Below are 18,289 nucleotides of genomic sequence, written 5' to 3' on the forward strand. Positions count from 1 at the left end.
AAAAATATTGATCCCAACTCAGATTGCAGCGGAACATCACTAGTCATCGGCAGCCAACCAGAAAAGACACCTTTATTCCCAGTCTGTTTTCTGCCAGTTAGTCAATCTTATATCCATGGGCTCTCATCTTCTTCAGGATGCATCTATCCTGCACCTTCCAAATTGCCCCAGGAAATCTAGCGTTTGCTGCTTTACCAGCATTTCTGCTAATGCCTCCTTCCACTCAACTTTGGCCAGCTCCCCTATCATGCCTCTAATTCCATTTATTCCATTGTAATACTGATACATCCAATTTTAGCTGCTTCCTCTCAAAGTGCAGGGTGAATTCTATCATATTATGATCACTGCACCTCCCAAGGTTCCTTACCTTAAGCTTCCTAATCAAATCTGGCTCATTACACAACTTCCAATCCAGAATTGTCCCTAATGGGCTCAACCACAAGTTGCTTTAAAAACTATCTTGTAGGTATTCTACCTGATCAGCACCAACCTGATTTTCCCCAATCTACCTGCGTATTGAAGTCCCCATGACCATCATAACATTGCCCTTTTACGTGCCTTTATCTCCTGTTATTTGTACCACACTTCCTGGCTATTGTCTGGAGGCCTGTATATAACACCCATTAGGGTCTTTTTAACCCTGCAGTTTCTTAACTCTACCCACAAGGATTCTACACTTCTGGTCCCATGTCACCTCTTTCCAAGGATTTGATTTCATTTTTTAAACCAACAGAACCATCTCACCCCACTGCTTACCTGCTAGTCCTTTCAATACAGTTTGTATCCTTGGATGCCCAAATTCCCAATTATGACCTTCTGGGAGAAAAAAAGACTAGGTGTCTGGATTACTGGGGCAGAGGTGACCTGCATAAGGGGGATAGGTTGCAATTGAAATAGAAGTGGACATAGGACAACTTCTTCCCCATCACACCTACCCGGCAAAGACTGCAAACAGCAGCTCGCTGGAGTCCTCCATCCTGGGCCATCATTTCAGTCTTTCAAGGTGTAACCCATTGAAGATCCGTCTCCCAGGGCTGGGGTCTTTGGAGTTTCAGTAGCCCCACCCTCCTTTCACAGCTGGACTTGAGACCGTCCATGGTGGAGTTAAAGCACAAGCGTAGCAGATAAGAAAGTTGAAACAAATAGAAGTTAAAGCAAGCAGATTCAGTAGGCAGGCCATATGAGCAGAAGAGGGTGTGAGGAAGGTTTTATTTACCAAATTATTTATTCTAATATTAGAAGCCCAAAGGGCAAGGCAGATGAACCTGGGCAAGAATAGTTATCTGGGACTAGGATATGGTAGCTATTACAGGAACATGGTTGAGGGATAGACAGGACTGGTATCTCAATGTTTTGAGATACAGATGCTGGAGTGAAGGCAAAAGAGGAGTGCAAATTACAATTTTGATTGGGAAGAAAATCATGGAAATTAGATAGAGATTAGCTTTGTCACATCCTCCAAGAGGAACACAACCTTGTCATGGTTTGGAGGCTTGTGTGCTTCAATGACCTGGAGTGCTATTCTGGCTGGAGTCAGGGCTTTATACTTTGATGCTTGGTAGAGTCACCCATGCCAAACAGGTCAAAGGGTAGAGGCTAGACTAAGTGGTCCACCAGTCCTCCAGGTTCAGGGGTTCAGCTCAGGGCTAACAACCCTGATTGGTCAAACAAAACTTATGGAAACAGCAATGAAGAATCCTTCTACATCTAAGTGAGATGATATTCCTGAGTCTTCACCCAGGACTTGCATGACTGACAGTAGATAAAACTAAGAGGAAGCTATTGACATGAAGGAAGACCTGAACACCAGAGATGGAGGACCTTCATTGCTGCCTGAAGTGCCAGTGCCTAACGGGCAACAAGTTATTTGCCACATGTACATTGAAACATGAATTGAAATGAGTTGTTTGCATCAACGACCACCAGTCTAAATATGTGCTGGAGCCAGCAAGTGTCACCATGCCATGTATTAGAGAGGATATTCCTGAGCGATTGTGCAGTGAAGTTATATTTCTGAGTTTCACCCATAAGCAAGGTGTGATCACTGATAAGATTACAGTATAGCCACCACAGTAGTCAGTGGGCATTAGAGAGGAAATGTGTATGTAGATAGTGGCAGGTAGATATTTTAGGTATAGGGAATGAGGCTACTACAGGAAAGTGGCACTGATAAATGCTTGCTGCTTTTAGAAACCTTCCTTAGAACACACCATGGTCTATAGAAATGTGAAAATGGGATTAAATGCAAAAATAGACAATCCTATTTAGTGAAGCTCTGATCCTCAGAAGTAATTCCAAATGTATGCTAATCCTTATTTTGGAATAGCTGGAATCATACAATGGCCCCTCTCATTTCCATTTCTTACAGTACTGTGCAAAAGGCTTGGGCACATTAGTTAGGGTGCCTATGACTTTTGCACAGTACTGTGGCAATTTTATGTATTGCACTATACTGCTGCCACAAAACAAAGAAATTTTGTGACATTCGTGACATTTTTTTTTAGATTATGAAGACACGCAGTCCTCTTTTATTGTCATTTAGTAATGCATGCATTAAGAAATGATACGATATTTCCTCCGGTGTGATATCACAAAACACAGGACAGACCAAGACTGAAAAAAAACTAACAAAACCACATAATTATAACATATAGTTACAACAGTGCAACAATACCATAACTTGATGAAGAAGTCCATGAGCACAGTAAAAGTTCAAAGTCTCTCAAATGTCCCACATCTCACGCAGACGGAGAGAAGGAAGAAAAACTCTCCCTGCCATACCCAAACACGGTCCGACTCTGAGTCATCCGAAAACTTGGATGCTCTGATCAGCTGTCTGACACCGAGTACTGAGCACCATCTCTATCCGAACGATTTGACCTCCTTCTCGGTCGCCAACAGCAGGCAAAGCCGGGAATTTTGAGGCCTTCCCTCCGAAAGATTCCTGACCGCGCAGTAACGACAGCAGCGAACGAGCATCTCAGAGATTTTTCCAGATGTTCCTCTGTGCTTTCATGTCCATCTTCATCAAATCAGAATTGTCCACGGCCCCTATTTAACAGATACAGTATCATTTTTCATCGGAGTGCTGCGCACGCGCAGCACGCTGCTTCTCTCTCCTCCCGCCTGATCATATGCGAGTGATGATAAACTTTATTCTGACATGTGTCTCTATTGTGGACTGAGAGTAGGAGGGAGGGAGGGGAATTATGGTTGGGGAAAAAAGGGAAGGGAGGGGAAGTACCAGAAAAACATTCTCTTAATGATTAATAAACCAGTTGTTTGGTATCAGATGACCTTGCCTGATGTCTCAGTGCTGGGTGTGTCTGCACCTGCACAATTCCCCTATCCCTGGAACTCTTGCCACCTGTCCCAAATCCCTACCACAGCACTCCCTTGCCATTCCCAACATCCTTTGCTCCCACCAGATTTACAAACTCACTCTCTGCTCCATGTTGTCAAGTACGGTAGTGCGCAAAATTCTTTAGGGTGCCTAAGACTTTTTGCACAGTGCTGTATGTTTTTATATTCAATTGACCAGGGTATTCACATCAGTCACTACTCAACAGGTGACTGTGAAGGGCAATAACCTATCCAAATTCATTCTTTCAGGAATGACTCAAAAGCATCTTTAAGTGCCTGTAAAGTAAAACTGGGGTGTATGGGGTGTCTAGGGAGGGGTAGCACCTCTGGTGGGGGGGCCTGCTGTGCTGTTTTTCTGGGCAGCTCGTCCACCTTTGGTCCCTACCTGGCGCTCAGCTCTCACCTGTGGCTCCAAGTAGCTGTAACACGTGCAGCGGCCACACCCCAGTAAACTGTCTCGGCAGACGGGCTAAACCAGGTGAGGGTAGCCGACAGGTCTTTGACCCTTCGACCCTCAGTGAGGTAGGGGATTTGCCTGTCCCAGCATGTGAAGTCTGGCTATGGCGGATTGAGCAGAGGAGACCAATTAATGGTCCAACGGTCAAGAAGGCAGGCCAGCAGGTGTTGGTGGAGCACTGAGAGCACGACAAGGCACTTAGTCATCCTGGTCATCCACTGCAAGAGGCGGTGATCTCCCTAAACTCACCCGGCAGAAGGCAAAGGTAAACCACTGCTGTAACCTGCCACCAACATGATTTCCCAATATGTCAGAGCAGCGTGGAGGGAAATCGTCCGCCAACTGGAAATTCCAGATGCCACCTAACAGCAAAAGTAAGACTGTTAATCTACACACTTGTGACCTTGATAACAATGGGCTAGCAGATATTCCAGACTATTATACATTTTAATTCAAGCTCCAACACGTGATTCACTTTGTCCTTCAGTCTTCAAAATTCAAAGAACATTTATTAAGCTACACATACACTTCAGTTGCACATGTACACCTACTCATCAATACAAATATCTAGTCAGCCAATCTGTGACAGCAGCTCAATGCATAACAGCATGCAAACGTGATCAGGAAGTTCAGTTGTTGTTCAGACCAAGCATCAGAATGAAGAAATGTGTAAGTGCCTTTGGCCATGGAATGATTGTTCGTGCCAGGCAAGGTGGTTTGATTATCTCAGAAACTGCTGATCTCCTGGGATATTTGTGCAGTTGCAGGTTTACAGAGAATCATGCAAAAAAAGCAAAAAAAAAAATCCAGTGAGTGGCAATTCTGAAAGTAAAAACACCTTGTTAATAAGAGGTCTGAGGAGAATGGCCAGACTGATTCAAGCTCATAGAGGGCAACAGTAATTCAACCATGCATCACAACAGTGATGTGCAGAAGAGCATCCCCTGAACACACATATCAAACCTTGAAGTGGATGAGCAACAGCAGAAGACCATAGAGTTACCTAATAAAGTTGTCACTGAGTATCTATCATCTGAGCTTTATTTTTTTGAAGGTATTCACAGTAGATCAAAGAAATACAGTAGAATCAATGAGAAAACCACACAAAGTCTGGCAAACATCTTATACTTTCCCAGTGAATCCAGGAAAGAGGCCCAAGTTAAGGGAGCAGAGGAAACTGAACCAGGCGAGTTGTAAGGATGCAGAAACCAGGGACGTGGTGATTTGGTGCGAAGCATGGAAATTGGGGCTCTGGAGTGTAACAAGGTGCACGAGAACCAGGGGCTCAGTGAGCCGAGAGGGGCTGCGGAAACTGGAGTCCTGATGAGTAGAAAAGGAGCACGCGAACTGGGGTCCCAGCGAACTGGGGTCACAAGCCTGACATTGAACCATCAGGGTTTCAGAATAGTTGGATAGCAGTTTAATTTTCTGTACAACCTTTTCAATAGTAATAGTGAAGGTACAACTCACAGGTTTCTTAATAGCACAAGCAGAATGAACACCTGAGATTTAAAAATTATACAAGACTATAAGCATCTGCAATTCTGATTGATGACTATGTTGTATTAAGGACATTTTTTTCCAAAAGTTCCATGTCCATGATCAGCATCAATCCAAGTCTCCTCTGCCTTCTCACCAAGTTTCTTAGGAAAGAGAAACAAAGGTCCAAAGGTTAATTTATTATTAAAGTATACAAATGTGAAATTACTCTCCTGGTAGCCATGAAACCAAGAAAGGCAGCACGATCATCAACCCCCAAATCCCCCCTCCCCACAAAAAAACAAAGATCAGGCAAAAAACCAAAACAGAATATATATAAAAAAAAACAAGTGAAAAATGTCTACAGTCCAAGTCCATATCTAAAATGCAGAAAACCTAGGTAATATTCTCCAGGCACAGCAGCAGTCATTCCCCTCTCCAATAGCGTATCAGAGCAATCCTCAGTGATCAAAAGGCAGTCAGAATCAGGTTTAATATCACCTGTATATGCCGTAAAATTTGTTAACTTTGTGGAAGCCATACAATGCAGTACATGAGAGAAAACTGAATTACAGTTATATATTAAATAGTTAAAAGAAACAAGTAGTGCAGAAATAGGAAATAAAACATGGGACAGTGTCCATGGGTTCAATGTCCATTCAGAAATCAAATGGCAGAGGTGAAGAAGCTGTTCCTAAATCATTGAGCGTGTAATTTCACACTTCTGTACTTACCGCCTGATGTTAGCAATGAGGAGAGGGCATGTCCTGGTTGGTGGGGGTCCTTAATGACGGACGTCACTTTTGTGATTTACACTCTGGTTTGCAGTTTGCAAAGTGGTTGATAAGGTCAATGTGGGAACCACAGACTCTTCCACAGAGACTGGGTGCCTACAAAGCACACTCCAAGGACACCACATCATATACTCTGTCTAGATATATCCTCTGCTTCGGTTAACTAGGGAGCAATCAAAGTTCTGTGATCCTAGGCTCAGCCTCAAGGTGGCAGAAGAGCCTCAAGGATGAAGTGTGCAGGCAATCCGCTCTTTAACCTAGATTGTTTCACTCCACTGGGGTTTAAGATTGCTGAGACGTTTACTGAACAGAATTTGAGGTTGTTTGAGGTTGAGGTCTGCCTTACATATCACATCTAGCATAGCAGCTAGCTTGACAACATCAGCAACCCCCATTCTATTCCTGCCACTATCTGTCATGAGTTTGTACATTCTTCCAGTGACTACGTGGGTCCACCCCCCTCCCCCCTCAGGAGTCCAGTTTCCTCACATATTCCAAAGACGTACAGGTGAGAGTAAAAAAAAATAAAGGAAATATGCAAAGTTTTTTTTTTGGAAAAGGTGCGGTGTGTTGGGTGCTCAGAATATCCTGCGAGGGCTGATGAAAGCAGATATGAAAGAGACATCAAAGAGGCTCTTAGATAGGCACAGAGAGTGATGTGGTAGTGCTGAGAGTGGGGGAATGTGGATCATGATCAGACAGAAGGGATATATGTCCATAGCTCAATTGCTTTGGACAACATTGTCAACTGACTGCCTATTCCTGTGCTGAAATGTTCTGAGTTCTCACACCGAGTACCAAAGTTACAGCAATTCAGTTACTGGACCAGAGGCAAGTTCAAATCCTACCAAGATTAAGATTCCAGATTAATTTACTGTAATTACTTGAATTTAAATCCCCCCTCACCTATCACCTGCTAGTTTGTTCTCTTTCTCTCCCCCCCCCCCCACACCCAACCTTATTTTGGGTTCTTCCTCCTTCCTTCCAGTCCCAATGAAATGTCTTAACCCAATACATTTCATGTCCCAATGAAATGTATCGACCGTTTATTCCTCTCCATAGATGCTGCTGACCTTCTGAGTTTGCACAACTGCTGGCTGCTCAACCTCCTCTTTGAGAATGTTCTGCAGCCCTTGCGATATCTCCAATCCTAGCATCAGGAAGGCAACACCATCCCACCTTTGTTTGTCACCACAGAACTTCCTGTCTGTTCCCCTGAATATCAGGTCCCAGATCACGGATGCCCTGTGTACTTTCACCCTTCCCCACTGTGCCAAGCAGCCATACTAGCTTTGGCTACTAAGCCTTTCTCCTGAAAAAGAAATTCTCTGATAGTATACTCACCTACTCTCCACCCCCCCCCCCCCACTTCACCACTCTTCCTGGTGGGAACCCAATTAGGTGCAGACTGAAACTTAGGAGTGACCATCCGACTAAAACTCAATATCCCATATTATCCCAAGGACATCCAGCTCCATTTCCTTGACCCAGTCCTTCAGGAACTGCTGCAGCGTACACTTCCCATAAGAGTACATTTTAGTGACATTGGAGGTCCCACTGATTTCCCCACATCAGTAGGATGAGCATGCCACTGCCCTTACTGCTTTCTGCTTTACCTTCTCCCTTCTCGCGTCCCTTTAATGGTGGTTAGCAATCCAACTTAAAGGTGCATTACTACCACCAACTGTACTGGAGTGTTGTGTAGCAAATTGGGAAATAAATCCCTTACTGCAGTACCTTTTCAAATGAAAGCTAAATTACCCCCAAAAAACCCTATAGAGTGTGTAAATAGTGAAAGACAATTCTGTGGATTAAAGTCACTCCCATAATTTAAAGTTTTTGAAATGAAGATCATCAACCTCCAAGGAGTGTGTTTGATTTCTTTCAATCTTATATGCTTCACACTGTAATAGTATATGTTTAACTGTTTCATAATGATGACGAAACCTACACAACCCAGAATGATATTTTCCAACAAAACACAAGGAATAATTATGCATGAGACCAATTCTAAGTTGAATCAATACAATTCCTTCCCTTGTTTTACCCCTCTCCCATAAACCCAGCAGTTTTATGCATTCTGTAAAGGCATCTCCTATTATTCCCATTATCCCACATTCCACCACAACCCACCAATTTTTAACCCCTCCAACCCCTTAGCTTCTGATCTGCTAAGTGAAAGGTCTATATATCCATAGTTGAACTTTTTACAGTTTTTTTTAGCCAAACAATCACCCTGCTCATTTCCCTCAACACCTCTATGTGCAGAGAGCCACGAGACGACTTGCAAACCAATACCAAACAAGAAAATGTGCAGATGCTGGCTCCTCTACTGCCATGATGAGGCCAAACTCAGGATGGAGGAACAACACCTTTTAGTCCATCTGGGTAGCCTCTAACCTGATGGGATGAACATCCATCATTTCCCTACTCTCTATTCCATCTGCCACTTCTTTGCTCATCCTCCTAATTGTTTTAAGTCCTTTGCAGACTCATTGCCTCTCCTCCTATCTTTGTATCATCTGCAAACTTAGCCACAAAGTCATCAGTTCTATCATCCAAATCATTGACATATAATGTGAAAAGAAGCTTCCCAACACAGACCCCTGTGGAGCACCACTAATCACCGACAAGCAAACAGAAAAGGCCCCTTTATTCCCGTTCTTTGCCTCCTGCCAGGACAAACCACTTACCTCATACCACCCATTTATTGCACTAACCAGTCACTACTTCGGCTGCTGTTAGACTGAGATACAGTGAAGACAGTACTGTAGTAGCTTCCTTGAACATACAACCACCTAGAAGAAGGGCTCATGAGACTCCTGGGGAAACACCATCTAAGAGTTCCCCTCTAAGTCTCCATACCTCATTTTTTATTGAGGTCTTCCCTTCTTTCATCATCATTGAGTGGAATTCTATACCCAGTAGAAGTGCAGGAACTCTAAACTCTGAAGTTCAAAATAGCTACACCTTTTCAATCATTTGCTTCTTGGACTAACTTGAAGAACCCTAATCACTACCTCAATTTAGCAACACTATTCACTTTGTACTACAATGGACTTTTTTTTTTAGTGCTAATTGCATTTGTTCTTGTAATAATTTATATTTTTCTTGTGAATGTCATGTCTCTAATATGTGCCTGTGATTTACTCTATTTCTTTAGAGGTTCAGTATGGTAACAGGCCCTTTTGGCCCAACGTTCATGCAGCCCAGTTACACCCAACTGACAGAGAGCCTGTCTGAGATCAAGTGTTGGGATGGACATTAGTTTTTGATGGACTCTCGATCATGGTCTCTGGGGGTTTTGCTATTGCTTGCATTGTGGGAGGTGGAGGGGTTGAAGATTTTGCTGGAGCAAGTGGGGGGGGGGTTGATGATTCTGCTGGAGCAAGTGAGGGGGTTGATTTTGCTGGAGCAAGTGGAGGGGGGGTTGATTTTGCTGGAGCGAGTGGGGGGGTTGATTTTGCTGGAGCAAGTGGGGGCGGTTGATTTTGCTAGAGCAAGTGGGGGGCGGTTGATGATTTTGCTGGAGCAAGTGGGGGGTTGATGATTTTGCTGGAGCAAGTGGGGGGTTGATGATTTTGCAGGAGCAAGTGAGGGGGGTTGATTTTGCTGGAGCAAGTTGGGGGGGTTGATTTTGCTGGAGCAAGTGTGGGGGTTGATGATTTTGCTGGAGCAAGTGGGGGAAGTGATGTTTTTGCTGGTGCTTGTGCATGTGGAGGGGTTTAGGCTTCTAACATTTTCTGTCATCCATTTGGGTTTTTTTCCTGTTTCGTGGATGTCTGCAAAGAGTAAGAATTTCAGGTTGTATATTGTAAACATTCCCTGATTTTAAATTGAACTATTGAACCTACAAATCCATACATCTTTGGAATGTGGGAGGAAACCAGGTAATCAGAGGAAACCCACACGATGATGGGGAAACTACTCACAGAAAGCAGCAGGAATTGATTCCCGGACAAGGGGCCGTTAAGGTACAATGCCACCCATGCTGTGGTACTTAGTTTTTTATTTTATGCATGCATACATGTGCTTATGACAAATAAGTTGGTTGTGACTTTGATTTGATAACGTGGTTATGAATTTTGTTTTTACAGAGTATATTTATAAAACTTCTGTAGCAGATGAGATGAGCGCTGTTGAACTGCGACAGAGGTTTCTTTAATCTGACTGAAGGTTCCTTATGTAACATCTTTATGCAACATAAAATCACAGAGAGGGGTTCATAGTCCAATACACCGTTGATTTCAGAATTTAAAATGGCAAGCAAGAGCAAATTTTGAGATATTACTCGGCTGTTGGACCAGACTGGAAAAGCTGGAATACTTTCTATATAAGGGGAAACCCCAAGAAGAAATTTGATCAGAGGTATTTAAAATCATCCGAAGATACACTCAGTGGCCACTTTTATTCGGTACACCTGTACATCTGCTTGTTAATCTAATATATAATCAGCCAAACACGTGGCAGCAATTAATGCATAAAAACATGCTGACATAGTCAAGAGGTTCAGTTGTTCAGACCAAACATCAGAATAGGGAAGAAATGTGATCTAAGTGACTGTGTCCGTGGAACGAATGTTGGTGCTAGACGGGGTAGTTTGGAGTATCACAGAAACTGCTGATCTACTGAGGTTTTCACGCAGAACAGTCTGTACATCAGGAATTCCCAACCTGGGGTCCATGGACTTCTTGGTTAATGGTAGGGTACCATGGTATAAAAAAGGTTGGGAATCTGTGCTCTAGAGTTTACAAAGGATGGTGGGAAAAACAAAAACATCCAGTGAGTGGCATTCCTGTGGGTGAAAACACCTTGTTAATGAGAGAGGTCAGAGGAGAATGGCCAGGCTGGTTTCAGCAAACAGGAAGGCAACAGTAACTCAAATAACCACAGTGATATGCAGAAGAGCATCTCTAAAAACACAGCACTTTGATGGACTACAGCAGCAGAAGGCTGTGAACATATCCTCAGTGGCCACTTCGTTAGGTACAGGGGGTCAGTGAGTGTAGATTTTCAAATATAGATTCATCAAACTTTATGAGGTCTCAGACAAGAAGATCAGAATGGGAATGAGGTGGAGAATTAAGGTAGCAGGCAACCAGGAACTCAGAGTTGCCTCAGTGGTCTGAACTCAGTTCCTCTACAAAGCAATCACACATAAATGCGTTTGACTTCACTGGTGTAGGAAGGAGCGCATTGTGACCATCAATGCAGTACACAGATTCGAGTGACGTTAAAGGGAGTCACCGCTTCACTTGGAAGGATTGTGCTTATGTTCCAGGACTGGGGTAGCAAATCCTGCAATTACAAGGGAAAGGCACAAACTCAGTGATTGGTGAAAGTGGGAGAGCAGAACAGGGACGTGCCTGTTTGGAATGCTGAAAGGGGAGGTAGGGGAAGATGTCCAGTAGCAGAATCTTGTTGGAGCCAGAGAAAATGTCAAGGATGATCCTTTGAATGGGAGGGCAGGTGGGGGTGAAAAATGAGGACCAGTGGAACTCCCTGCTTTGTTCGTCCAAGAGGTGAAATGATGAGAGCAGAGGTGTGGGAAGTAAATCCAAAGGGCTCAAAGAACTATGGTAGAGGAGAAGTCATAGTTCAGGAAGAAAGACAATTCAGAGGCTTCTGTCTGGTCATTGTGAACGTAGAAGTCCCAACGAGAGGGCATGCAATACTGGATCTGCTGTTAGGGAATGAGGCAGGGCAAGTGACAGAACTAATAGCATGAGTTTCAGAGTCCTTGAGAATGCATTGTTGCCTGGAACAGAGCATTTCAATTAGAAGGATACAACATTGAAAGGTATGGACAGGGATATAGAATGAAGCTTTTCCCTATAATAGATGTCGGATCTTGGTCATTTCCGATCCCCAGGTTCTTTTAGGAGTTCAAGAATGAATGAAAGATTTTGATTCTTCACAATTGTTTATTTTAATATTGAAATAAAGACACAGAGCATGTGAAACTAAGTGAGGAGCTGACAGAGCCGAAAAGGAGTGATCAAGCAAAGAAAGAGATTAAAAGATGGTGCTTTTGCAAAAAATTTTCACCGTTATAATCCAGATAACAGAAATTCATTAGATAAGAAAATCCAATCAAAAGGTTACCCAATTATAACACGTGTGTTACCTCCTGTTACAACAATGAAGGTCGTCCATCTCTAGTGCTGTTAAAGGCTTCCTTCATGTCAGTAGCTTCCTCTCAGTTTTCACTATTGTCAGTCCTGCAAGTCCCAGGTGGAGAGGCAGAAATACCTTTGCATCAATATGTAAAAGGATTCTTTATTTCTGTTTTCATACCAATTTTGTTTTACCAGCTGAATCCCTGAACCTAGAGGACCGGTGGACCCCTCTTAGTCTGTTCTCTACCCTTTGACCTACTTGGCATGGGTGACCCTACTAAGCGCCAACACATGAAGCCCTGACTCCAGCCAATATAGCTCTCTGGGTCATCGAGGCGCACAAGCCACCAAACCATGACAAGGTTGTGGTCCTTTTGGAGGTATAACACATGAGTAATGTAACACTTAGCCAACTAAAAAATGAAACGGTGTCAAACCGTATGTAACTGCTATACCGCATTCCCGCCAGCAAGTGGAGACAAATCACCACATACTGTGAAAAATACACGAGTTTGTTAAAGATACAAATGGTTAGGATTTTAGTCTTGCATTGATTCAACTAATACCTTATAAAAGTATAAAAAACATAACTGATTCCAACAGAGAGGTGTTACGAATTAGGAGTGTCTCAGCTGGGTTCCACAGCATTCTTAAGGGGGTGGGTAAACAGTTGGAAGTCAAGGTGTATATTGGTACCAATTTAGGTAGAAAAAGCAATGAGGTGCTGAAGAGATGCAGGACCTCAAGGGTAGTAATCTCTGGATTGCTGTCTGTGCCACGTGCCTGTGGGGGTAAGAGTAGGATGATTTGGCGGATAAATGTGTGGCTGAGGAATTGGTGCGGAGGGCATGGTTTCAGATATCTGGATCCTAGGGATCTCTTTTGGGGAGGATATGACCTGTACAAAAAGGACGGGTTACACCTGAACTCAAGGGCACCAAAATCTTTGCAAGCAGGTTTTCTAGAGCTCTTGGGGAGGATTTAAACGAATTTGGCTGGGGGAAGGGTATCAGCATGCTAGGGCTGAGGATGGGGTAGTTGGTATACAAGTCAGTGCAATGTGTAGTGAGACTATGAAGACAGATAATAGGAAAAAATTACTGTCAGTGGGATTTGTTGAAGTATAACATGGGGGCAAAATCTTTCTTTCTTTTTAAATCTTTTTATTGAGTAAGTATACAAAAAAGGTAAGCCATATAAACATTAATACAATGTTAAAGTATAATAAAATTCCAAAAGATAACAATACCAAAAAGAAAATACTACAAACAATGTAATTTAAGCATAAGAAACCAAGATAACATAATAGTATACTAGATTTTATATATATCAATAGAAAAAAAAAGAAAAAAAAACCCCAAAAAAAAAACCACCGTGCAACTAACTAAAAGCAAAGCAAAGCAATGGGCTAACTTGAAACCAAACAGAGTTAAACTTAAAATCACGTCCTCAATCCCGACCTCCATTAAAACAGTGAAGAAAAAACAAGAAGGGTAAATATTACATTAAATGAAAATATCGAATAAAAGGTCCCCAAATCTGTTCAAATTTAAATGAAGAATCATAAAGGTTACTTCTAATTTTCTCCAGATTCAAACATAAAATCGTCTGAGAAAACCAAAAAAAGGTAGTTGGAGCATTAAGCTCTTTCCAATGTTGTAAAATACATCTTTTCGCCATTAAAGTAAGAAATGCAATCATTCTACGGGCTGAAGGGGAAAGATTACTAGAAATTTTAGGTAGTCCAAAGATAGCAGTAATAGGGTGAGGAGAGATATCTATATTTAATACCTTAGAAATAATATTGAAAATATCTCTCCAAAAAGTTTCCAAAGTAGGGCAAGACCAAAACATATGAGTTAAAGAGGCTATCTGCCCCGAACATCTATCACAGAAAGGGTTAATATGCGAGTAAAAACGCGCTAACTTATCTTTGGACATATGTGCTCTATGAACCACTTTAAATTGAATTAGGGAATGTTTAGCACAAATAGAGGAAGTATTAACTAATTGTAAAATCTGCCCCCAATCATCCACAGAAATGGTAAGCCCCAATTCCTGTTCCCAATCTACCCTAATCTTATCAGATGGAGCTTTCCTAAGTTTCATAATAATATTATAAATCATAGCCGATGCACCTTTCTGACATGGATTAAGGTTAATTATCGAATCTAAAATATATATAGGAGGAAGCATTGGAAAGGAAGAAAGTATAGTACTTAGGAAATTTCTAACTTGTAAATATCTAAAAAAATGTATTCTTGATAAGTTATATTTATTAGATAATTGTTCAAAAGACATAAGGGAACCATCTAAAAATAAATCCAAAAACCGTAAAATACCCTTAGTCTTCCAAGTTTGAAAAGCGCGATCCGTAAAAGAGGGAGGAAAAAATATGTTACCTAAAATAGGAATCGCTAACCCGAATTGATTAAGATCAAAAAATTTTCTGAATTGAAACCAAATGTGCAAAGCATATTTAACTATCGGGTTAGAGACCTGCTTAAGACGTTTCGAATCAAAAGGAAGAGAGGAGCCTAAAATAGAACCAAGTGTATAACCCTGAACAGATTGTAATTCCAATGCTACCCATTTAGGAATAGATAGTATGTCCCGGTCAAGTAACCAAAATTTCATATGTCGAATATTAATAGCCCAATAATAAAATCTAAAGTTAGGTAATGCTAAACCTCCATCTCTCTTAGCTTTCTGTAAATGTATTTTACCCAGTCTCGGATTCTTATTCTGCCAAATAAATGAAGAAATTTTAGAGTCAACTTTATCAAAAAAAGATTTAGGAACGAAAATTGGTAATGCCTGAAACACATATAAAAATTTTGGCAAAAAAAACGTCTTAACTGCATTAATACGACCAATCAAAGTTAAATATAAGGGAAACCATTTAGATGAAAGTTGAGTAATATGGTCTATTAATGGTAAAAAGTTAGTCTTAAATAAATCTTTATGTTTACAAGTAATTTTAATCCCAAGATATGAAAAGTAATTATTAATCAATTTAAATGGAAATTTATAATATAAGGGAAGATGTTTATTAATCGGAAAAAGTTCACTCTTACTAAGATTTAATTTATAACTTGAGAAAAGACCAAATTGTGCTAATAACTCTAAAACAGCAGGAATGGATCTCTCAGGATTAGAAATATATAAAAGTAAATCATCAGCATAGAGTGATAATTTATGGGACTTTAATCCCCGAGTTATCCCAGTAATATTTGAAGATTCTCGAATAGCAATTGCAAGAGGGGGGGGCAAAATCAAAAAGGGTAACGAATACATGACTAGAGGTGTTATATTTGAATACAAGCAGTATACGGGAATAAGGTAGATGATCTTGTAGCACAGTTAGAAATTGGCAGGTACACCATTGTGGGCATCACTGAGTCATGGCTGTAAGAAGATTATAGTTGGGAGCTTAGCATCCATGGATAGAAACATAGAAACATAGAAAATAGGTGCAGGAGTAGGCCATTTGGCCCTTCGAGCCTGCACCGCCATTTATTATGATCATGGCTGATCATCCAACTCAGAACCCAGCCTTCCCTCCATACCCCCTGACCCCTGTAGCCACAAGGGCCATATCTAACTTCCTTTTAAACATAGCTAATGAACTGGCCTCAACAGTTTGCTGTGGCAGAGAATTCCACAGATTCACCACTCTCTGTGTGAAGAAGTTTTTCCTAATCTCGGTCCTAAAAGGCTTCCCCTCTATCCTCAAACTGTGACCCCTCGTTCTGGACCTCCCCAACATCGGGAACAATCTTCCCGCATCTAGCCTGTCCAATCCCTTTAGGATCTTATACGTTTCAATCAGATCCCCCCTTAATCTTCTAAATTCCAACGAGTACAAGCCCAGTTCATCCAGTCTTTCTTCATATGAAAGACCTGCCATCCCAGGAATCAATCTGGTGAACCTTCTTTGTACTCCCTCTATGGCAAAGATGTCTTTCCTCAGATTAGGGGACCAAAACTGCACACAATACTCCAGGTGTGGTCTCACCAAGGCCTTGTACAACTGCAGTAGTACCTCCCTGCTCCTGTACTCGAATCCTCTCGCTATAAATGCCAGCATACCGTTCGCCTTTTTCACCGCCTGCTGTACCTGCATGCCCACTTTCAATGACTGGTGTATAATGACACCCAGGTCTTGTTGCACCTCCCCTTTTCCTAATCGGCCACCATTCAGATAATAATCTGTTTTCCTATTTTTGCCACCAAAGTGGATAACTTCACATTTATCCACATTAAATTGCATCTGCCATGAGTTTGCCCACTCACCCAACCTATCCAAGTCACCCTGCATCCTCCTCACTGCTAACACTGCCACCTAGACATTGCATTGAAAGGACAGCTAGGTAGGCAGAAGAGTTGGAGTGGTTCTGTTGGTAAAAAATTAAATCAGATCCTTAGAAAAAGGTGACATAGGATTGGAAGATGTAAAATCCTTGTAAAGCTGAAAAACTTTAAGGGTAAAAAGACCCTGATTGTAGTTATATACAGGCCAAGACATGGGGTACAAATTACAACAGGAGATAGGTAAAGCATGTTAGAGGATTGTGAAGCTTTTAAAAAAAAACAACAGAAGGCAACAAAGAAAGTCTAAAGAAAGAAAAGATAAAATATGAAGAAGGTAAGTACCCAATTAAATAAAAGAGGATACAGAAAGTTTTTTTCAGATATATAAACAGAGTCAGGAGTGGATATCGGACCACTGGAAGATTACACCGGAGATGTAGTAATGGGGGTCAAAGAAGCATCGGATGAACTGAATGAGTATTTTGCATCAGTCTTCACTGTGGAAGACACTATTGCAGTATGCTTGAAACCCAGGAGTGTCAGGTAGCAGAACTGAGTGTAGTTGCAAGGAGAAGGTGCTTGGGAAACTGAAAGGTTTGGAGATAGATAAGTCACCTGGACCAGATAAGTTACACCCCAGGGTTCTGAAAAAGGTAGGTGAAGAGATTGTGGAGGCATTGGTAGTGATCTTTCAAGAATCACTAGATTCTGGAATGCTTCTAGAGGACTGAAAAATTGCAAATGTCACTCCGTTCTTTAAGAAAGGAGGCAAGCAGAAAAAAAGGAAAATATAGGCCATTTTAGACACATCAGTGGTTGGGAAGATGTTGGCGTCCATTAATGATGAGACTTCAGGGTACTTCGAGGCACATGATAAAATAGGCCAAAGTCAGCATGGTTCCTTTAAGGGGAAGTCTTGCCTGACAAATCTTTTGAAAATCTTTGAGGAAATAAAAGGCAGGATTGACAAAAGAGAGTCAGTGGATGTTGTTTACTTGGAATTTCAGAAGGCCTTTAACAAGGTGCCACACATGAGGCTGCTTATCAAGCTAAGAACCCATGGTATTACAGGAAAGATACTAGCATGGAGAGAAGAATGGCTGACTGGCAGGAGGCAAAGAGTGGGAATAAAGGGGACCTTTTCTGGTTGGTTGCCGGTGACTAATGGTGTTCTTTAGAGGTTAGTGCTGGGACCACATCTTCTCATGTTATATGTCAATGATTTGGATAATGGAATTGATGGTTTTGTAGCCAGTTTTTTTCGGATGATATCAAGATAGGTGGAAGGATAGGTAGTGTTGAGGATGCAGGGATTTAGACAGATTAGAAGAATGGGAAATGAAAGGGCAGATTAAATATAGTGCAGGGAAGTGTATGGTCATGGACATTGGTAGAAGGCATCAAGCTGTAGACTTTTTTCTAAATGGGCAGAAAATTCAAAAATCATAGGTGCAAAGGGACTTGAGAGCCCTTGTGCAGAATTGCTTAAAAGTTATCTTGCAGGTTGAGTCAGTGGTAAGAAAGGCAAATGTGATATCAGCATTCATTTGGAGAGGACTAGAATATAAAAGCAAGAATGTAATGCTGAGGCTTTATAAGGCATTGGACAGACTGCACTTGGAGTATTGCGAGCAGTTTTGGGCCCCTTGTCTGAGAAAAGATCTGCTGGCATTCGAGAGGGTGCAGAGGAAATTCACTGCATGATTCCAGGAATGAAAGGTTAACATATTTGGAATGTATGATGGCTTTGGGCCTGTAGGCGC

Source organism: Mobula hypostoma, chromosome 8, assembly GCF_963921235.1.
Source record: "Mobula hypostoma chromosome 8, sMobHyp1.1, whole genome shotgun sequence".
NCBI lineage: Eukaryota > Metazoa > Chordata > Chondrichthyes > Myliobatiformes > Myliobatidae > Mobula > Mobula hypostoma.